Genomic DNA, 7900 nt, shown 5'->3' on the forward strand with positions numbered 1-7900 from the left:
TCAGAGCTTTAGGGCTGTCCCCGACTAAAAAAAGTAATGCTGTTCTTTCGACCAATCGATTGGTGTTGTAATTTATTATCCTTACACAGCTCTCTGGTCTTGGCCATTGTGGAGAGGTTGGAGTCTGTTTGATTGAGTGTGTGGACAGGTGTCTTTTATACAGGTAACGAGTTCAAACAGGTGCAGTTAATACAGGTAATGAGTGGAGAACAGGAGGGCTTCTTAAAGAAAAACTAACCGGTCTGTGAGAGACGGAATTCTTACTGGTTGGTAGGTTTTCAAATACTTATGTCATGCAATAAAATGCAAATGAATTACTTAAATATCATACAATGTGATTTTCTTGATTTTTGTTTTAGATTCCATCTCTCACAGTTGAAGTGTACCTATGATAAAAATTACAGACCTCTACATGCTTTGTAAGTAGGAAAACCTGCAAAATTGGCAGTGTATCAAATACTTGTTCTCCCCACTCTATACAGTAGACAGACAGTGTAAAACTTAATGAATAAGTGTACCTGAGAGTCTGTTCTAACGAGATAGAAAACAACGAAGCCTTTATTACACCAGACTAAAAACAGTTGCATGCATTTATTTATTGTTTAGACTAATTATTCAAAGCTTCCTTTTGTTATTTAATTAAAAAACAAAAATGCTTGAGCATTTCAAAGCATGCATGTCTTGTAGGCTGTGTGATGGCAGGAACGAATGATTGATTGATACAGTAGTCTATATATTGAAATATAGGCCTAAGTAAGTTACGGTATTAAGACTAAAGAAGAGTCACTTCTAGGCCTCCAGCTCGATGGTTATACAAGAATACAAAGACCACTAATGATAACAACATGACTTACTATTATAATGATGATGATCATAACAGCAACAGTAAGAAGGAGATCAAGAAAAGGGAGGCTATAAGAGCGAGAGCTCCGTGAATATTATGAGTGACAAACTGGTGTTGTTAGATTACAATATATATATACATATATATATTTTTAAATTTTACCCCCTTTTTCATGGTATCCAATTGTTAGTAATTACTATCTTGTCTCATCGCTACGACTCCCGTACGGGCTCGGGAGAGACGAAGGTCGAAAGTCATGCGTCCTCCGAAACACAACCCAACCAAGCCGCACTGCTTCTTAACACAGCGCGCCTCCAACCCAGAAGCCAGCCGCACCAATGTGTCGGAGGAAACACCGTGCACCTGGCCCCCTTGGTTAGCGCGCACTGCGCCCGGCCCGCCACAGAAGTCGCTGGTGCGCGATGAGACGAGGATATCCCTACCGGCCAAACCCTCCCTAACCCGGAAGACGCTGGGCCAATTGTAAGAAAGATCTGTCTTATTTCTGTAGATATACGTATATGGATGATTTATAAAGCCAGGTACATTTAACAGTTAGGATATTGATTATAGACCTAATTAAATTGGGGTTTCCTGTCTCCTCAATTTTCTTAGACAATTAGGCAAGGCTTGTTTCCTCGTTCCTGCTGCCTCCGCCGCATTGTTCTCAATCCTAATATACTGGTTCACTTTGCTATTATGCACAAAGCAACATGGGGAAAGGCAGCAATTCTACGGTGTACTGAAGATTGTGTTTCAGAACCGCGGACAGCGACCTTATCCAACGAGGGAGAGCGCCTTTCTTATAAAATAATATTAGATTTATTAGTGCTGCACCATTTGTTTTTACATAATATAACCATATATAATTTCAGTACCACATGTCTTAAAGTGATGGACTGTGCCATCCCCGTGGCCTCCGCAATGGATTAGTCCACCGAGACAGGCCTGAATCAGACAGGTGTCTTGAGCACCATGAAAATAAATGTTTTTGCAACTGCTCCACTAAAGAAATCTCGGTCAACCAACAGCCTATCGACCAAACAATCAACTAGTCAACTAAATGGGGTCAGCCCTACAGAGCTTGAATAATTTCTTAAAGAATAATGTGCTTTGTGTGCGTGCCTGTGTGTGTGTTTGTGTGTGCATGTGTGTGTTTATGTGTATGTATGTATGTATGTGTGTGTGTGTGTGTGTGTGTGTGTGTGTGTGTGTGTGTGTGTTTGCATGCCTGTGTGTATGTTTGTTTGCGTGTGTGTTTTTTTTGTGTGTGTGTGTGTGTGTATATGTGAGTGACTACTGTGCGATGCTAATATGCTGCCATGTATTTACCACGAGGCAGCCACATAAGGTTTGATAAAAGCCACTTGGTCTCTCCTCCTGTCATCCTCTCTGCCCCCTCTCCACTCGATGACGCTCCGACAACAAGGTTAACAGTCCAACACTAAGGTTAATATTGCCTTCAACATGTTAATGAAGCAGCTAAATCACCACCACTCCCAGGGCGCGCGCGCACGCACGCACGCACGCACGCACGCACGCACGCACGCACGCACGCACGCACGCACGCACGCACGCACGCACGCACGCACGCACGCACGCACGCACGCACGCACGCACGCACGCACGCACGCACGCACGCACGCACGCACGCACGCACGCACGCACGCACGCACGCACGCACGCACGCACGCACGCACGCACGCACGCACGCACGCACGCACGCACGCACGCACGCACGCACGCACGCACGCACGCACGCACGCACGCACGCACGCACGCACGCACGCACGCACGCACGCACGCACGCACGCACGCACGCACGCACGCACGCACGCACGCACGCACGCACGCACGCACGCACGCACGCACGCACGCACGCACGCACGCACGCACGCACGCACGCACGCACGCACGCACGCACGCACGCACGCACGCACACACACACACACACACACACACACACACACACACACACACACACACACACACACACACACACACACACACACACACACACACACACACACACACACACACACACACACACACACACACACACACACACACACACACACACACACACGCTTCTGGGGAACAATTATCAGGCCCGGAGGAGTGTTTTGTGTTTTTACACCAGCTGACATCCTTTATGAGCGTTCGGATCATCCCCGGTCTAAAGGCTCAGTAATACCGCTGAGATATATCTCTGGAGCAGCACACCTATTGATTAATGCCCAGGCTTCCTGAGGAGAGAAATATGCATAGCAGGGTTTACGTCAATGTGCCGCGCGCGCGTGTGTGTGTGTGTGTGTGTGTGTGTGTGTGTGTGTGTGTGTGTGTGTGTGTGTGTGTGTGTGTGTGTGTGTGTGTGTGTGTGTGTGTGTGTGTGTGATAGGGGTTGGCTAGGCTTGTAGAGCAAGTCTTTATGGATGTAGGATACATGAAACATTACCGTCAGCAACTGATTCACAATCCAACCTGATCAATACCATGTGGTGAGAGTCTGCTCTGGTGGTGAGAGTCTGCTCCGGAGGTGAGAGTCTGTTCTGCAGGTGAGAGTCTGTTCTGCAGGTGAGAGTCTGTTCTGGTGGTGAGAGTCTGCTCTGGTGGTGAGAGTCTATTCTGGTGGTGAGAGTCTGCTCCGGAGGTGAGAGTCTGTTCTGCAGGTGAGAGTCTGTTCTGCAGGTGAGAGTCTGTTCTGGTGGTGAGAGTCTGCTCTGGTGGTGAGAGTCTGCTCTGGTGGTGAGAGTCTATTCTGGTGGTGAGAGTCTGCTCTGGTGGTGAGAGTCTGTTCTGGTGGTGAGAGTCTGTTCTGCAGGTGAGAGTCTATTCTGGTGGTGAGAGTCTGCTCTGGTGGTGAGAGTCTGGTCTGGTGGTGAGAGTCTATTCTGGTGGTGAGAGTCTGCTCTGGTGGTGAGAGTCTGCTCTGGTGGTGAGAGTCTGCTCTGGTGGTGAGAGTCTGCTCTGGTGGTGAGAGTCTGTTCTGCAGGTGAGAGTCTGTTCTGGTGGTGAGAGTCTGCTCTGGTGGTGAGAGTCTGGTGGTGAGAGTCTGCTCTGGTGGTGAGAGTCTGTTCTGGTGGGGAGAGTCTGTTCTGGTGGGGAGAGTCCGTTCTGGTGGGGAGAGTCCGTTCTGGTGGTGAGAGTCTGTTCTGGTGGTGAGAGTCTGTTCTGGTGGGGAGAGTCTGTTCTGCTGGTGAGAGTCTGTTCTGGTGGTGAGAGTCTGTTCTGCTGGTGAGAGTCTGTTCTGGAGGTGAGAGTCTGTTCTGGTGGGGAGAGTCTGTTCTGGTGGGGAGAGTCTGTTCTGGTGGAGTGCTGTGGGCTTTACACACAGACTCACACACGTGCATGCAGACAGCCTTACATCTTTCTTCCTCTTAATTTAAATAATTTTTAGATTTAGAGTTACATAAGGAAATGTAATCTGGTGAAATTCCTTTAAATATGTATAAGAAATTCTTAATTATGTGCAAAACACACTTTATATAAGGGAAACATGACAAGTTTCCACTGAAAGTTGGAGGGAGTAAAGAAGAGATGAAGCGAGAGAAAGAGAGAGAGCGAGAGAGAGATAGAGAGATAGAGAGGGAGAGAGAGAGAGAGAGAGAGAGAAGGGGGGGGTGAGCAATGCTCTTTCTTCTCCTCTGTCTGCCTTCTTATCCCAGAGTGCTTTGGGAGATGCCAAAATAATGTTCTACGCCGTAACCATTAAGGCCCCTACTTACTGTTTACACACCACAACTCACTCCTCTCTAAGACCAACTAGGTTCATTTACTGTGGGTGGATGTGTGTTGACTGAATCAAATAGAATTTGAGTGAGATAAAAGCTTCTAAGCAGATGTCGTCTCCTCCGTCTGGACAGATGGTTATTCTGTGTAATGGTGTGTCTGGGTAATAGTGATGTGGATTGTGTGTCTAAACAGTCGTACAAAAACCTGGGTAAAGGATGGATAAATGGCTATCATCAACATTAAGGTCTGGCACAAGACAATCACAACATGGATAATGGCACAGACAGTCTTGGATGCTCCAAACCAACAGGTTGAGTTTGTTTGTTTGTCTGTGTGTGTGTGTGTATTCGTTTGTCTGTGTGTGTTAGTTTGTGTGAACGGGAGGTTTTGATCAGACAATTAGTGCAGAATCGTCTAACTACAATTCATTCTTCAGAGTCTAAGCCGTTGGGGGGGGGGTCATACTCTGTGGTGATTGTAGCATGTTCATCTTGGTGGGTCAAACTCCCCCAAAAATGTTTTATGCATGCCAGCAAAGCCACTACACAACACAACACTAAACAATACATGAATTGCACTATAACGGTGACAAACAGTGGCTACAAACTGTTAGGGTCTACATAAAGTTGTCCCAACAGCAGAGCTTTCTTTTCAGCACCATGGAGTGAATCCTTACCACTGCTACACCTGGCTATCAGCGTAGCCTTGTCTGGCAGCGAAACAGTTTATTCAGCATCATTTACTGCCTTTAAACAAACATAGCTGATATGGCTGACCTGCTTAAACAAATGTGGTTTCTACTGACAACTGAGATGTACAAACTACGGCATAAGCGGATAAGAGGCCATCTGTAATTTCGATTAAGACATTAATGAGCGAGCGACGACGGACGTAGTCAATGTAACTACAGTTGAAGTCGGAAGTTTACATACACCTTAGCCAAATACATTTAAACTCAGTTTTTCACAATTCCTGACATTAAATCAGAGTAAAAATTCCCTGTCTCAGGTTAGTTAGGATCACCACTTTATTTTATGAAAGTGAAATGTCAGAATAATAGTAGAGAGAATGATTTACTTCGGCTTTTATTTCTTTTGAAACATTCACAGTGGGTCAGAAGTTTACATACAATCAATTAGTATTTGGTAGCATTGCCTTTAAATTGTTTAACTTGGGTCAAACGTTTCGGGTAGCCTTCCACAAGCTTCCCACAATAAGTTGGGTGAATTTTGGCCCATTTCTCCTGACAGAGCTGGTGTAACTGAGTCAGGTTATTAGTCCTCCTTGCTCGCACACGCTTTTTCAGTTCTGCCCACACATTTTCTACAGGATTGAGGTCAGGGCTTTGTGATGGCCACTCCAATACCTTGACGTTGTTGTTCTTAAGCCATTTTGCAACAACTTTGGAAGTATGCTTGGGGTCGTTGTCCATTTGGAAGACCCATTTGCGACCAAGCTTTAACTTCCTGACTGATGTCTTGAGATGTTGCTTCAATATATCCACATCATTTTCCTCCTCATGATGCAATCTATTTTGTGAAGTGCACCAGTCCCTCCTGCAGCAAAGCACCCCCACAACATGATGCTGCCACCCCCGTGCTTCACGGTTTGGATGGTGTTCTTCGGCTTGCAAGCCTCCCCCTTTTCCTCTAAACATAACGATGGTCATTATGGCCAAACAGTTCTATTTTTGTTTCATCAGACCAGAGGACATTTCTCCAAAAAGTACGATCTTTGTCCCCATGTGCAGTTGCAAACCATAGTCTGGATTTTTTATGGCGGTTTTGGAGCAGTGGCTTCAACCTTGCTGAGCGGCCTTTCAGGTTATGTCGATATAGGACTCGTTTTACTGTGGATATAGATACTTTTGTACCCGTTTCCTCCAGCATCTTCACAAGGTCCTTTGGTGTTGTTCTGGGATTGATTCGCACTTTTCGCACCAAAGTACGTTCATCTCTAGGAGACAGAACTCTCCTTCCTGAGCGGTATGACAGCTGTGTGGTCCCATGGTGTTTATACTTGCATACTATTGTTTGTATAGATGAACGTGGTACCTTCAGGCATTTGGAAATTGCTCCCAAGGATGAACCAGACTTGTGGAGGTCTACAATTCTTTTTCTGAGGTCTTGGCTGATTTCTTTTGATTTTCCCATGATGTCAAGCAAGGTAGGCCTTGAAATACATCCACAGGTACACCTCCAATTGACTCAAATTATGTCAATTAGCCTATCAGAAGCTTCTAAAGCCATGACATAATTTTCTAGAATTTTCCAAGCTGTTTAAAGGCACAGTCAACTTAGTGTATGTAAACTTCTGACCCACTGGAATTGTGATACAGTGAAATAATCTGTCTGTAAACAATTGTTGGGAAAATTAGTTGTGTCATGCACAAAGTAGATGTCCTAACCGACTTGCCAAAACTATAGTTTGTTAACAAGAAATTTGTGAAGTGGTTGAAAAACGAGTTTTAATGACTCCAACCTAAGTGTATGTAAACCTCCGACTTCAACTGTACGTGTTCAGCACTTTTGAAATGTACAGCGACAGAATGCAGAACACGGGCTGCTCTTACAATATTTTCCCTGTACACAAAGTCAGAACCGTAGGAAAAATAATTGTAGAAAACAGTAAAAATAAAGAAAAACCCTGGAATGAGTAGGCGTGTCCAAACTTTTGACTGGTACTGTACATATACATTTTTCACATATTTAACACCTTCTTTTGGGTAGGCACAACTACCTTCATACTTTCATTTCGTTTTTTTACCGGTACCGGTGACATTCAAACAAGTCCCATGACAGTTGTGGGGGTCGTAGAGCAAAACAGAACACCACGTGTTAGTGAGAGTCTCATCTTTCCATAGAGGGGTCATATTAGTTTTGTAGGCCAGACCGTTCGGACGCTACAGATGTTTTTGTGAGAAGACCGATTATCGGGATGTCTCATAGTCTGACAAACACCGCTCGATCTCTGTCACCTTTCACCCCAGATGCGGACGGATTTCTTCATTATGTTACTTAGATTGACGCACCAGTGTATCAATCGAGAAATGGGGGTTAAGGCTGTTGAACAACAGGTATAAACATGTTCATTCCTAAACACAATATGTGGTGATGTTGTGACTGTACAGTTTAAAACACAAAAAATGCCACATAATCTAGATTTCTACATTTAAAAACCTTGGAATCATTTAAATGAAGTCGAAACCAACAACTTGATATATATTAATATGTTAAAGCATGCTGTATTCCTGCACCTGAGAGAAACACATTCTCACATCTTCGAGACGTAAACAAAACACACAAACAAAGTAACAAACGGAAC

General features: G+C 44.9%; 1 protein-coding gene across 1 annotated transcript in view; it reads right to left on the reverse strand.

Moving 5' to 3' along the window:
• Window positions 1–7900, reverse strand: part of ush2a (Usher syndrome 2A (autosomal recessive, mild)) — a 462322-nt gene that overhangs the window by 276554 nt on the left and 177868 nt on the right. The window lies entirely within an intron of this gene.

The sequence above is a fragment of the Salvelinus alpinus genome, chromosome 25 (genome assembly GCF_045679555.1).
Source record: "Salvelinus alpinus chromosome 25, SLU_Salpinus.1, whole genome shotgun sequence".
Classification (NCBI taxonomy): domain Eukaryota; kingdom Metazoa; phylum Chordata; class Actinopteri; order Salmoniformes; family Salmonidae; genus Salvelinus; species Salvelinus alpinus.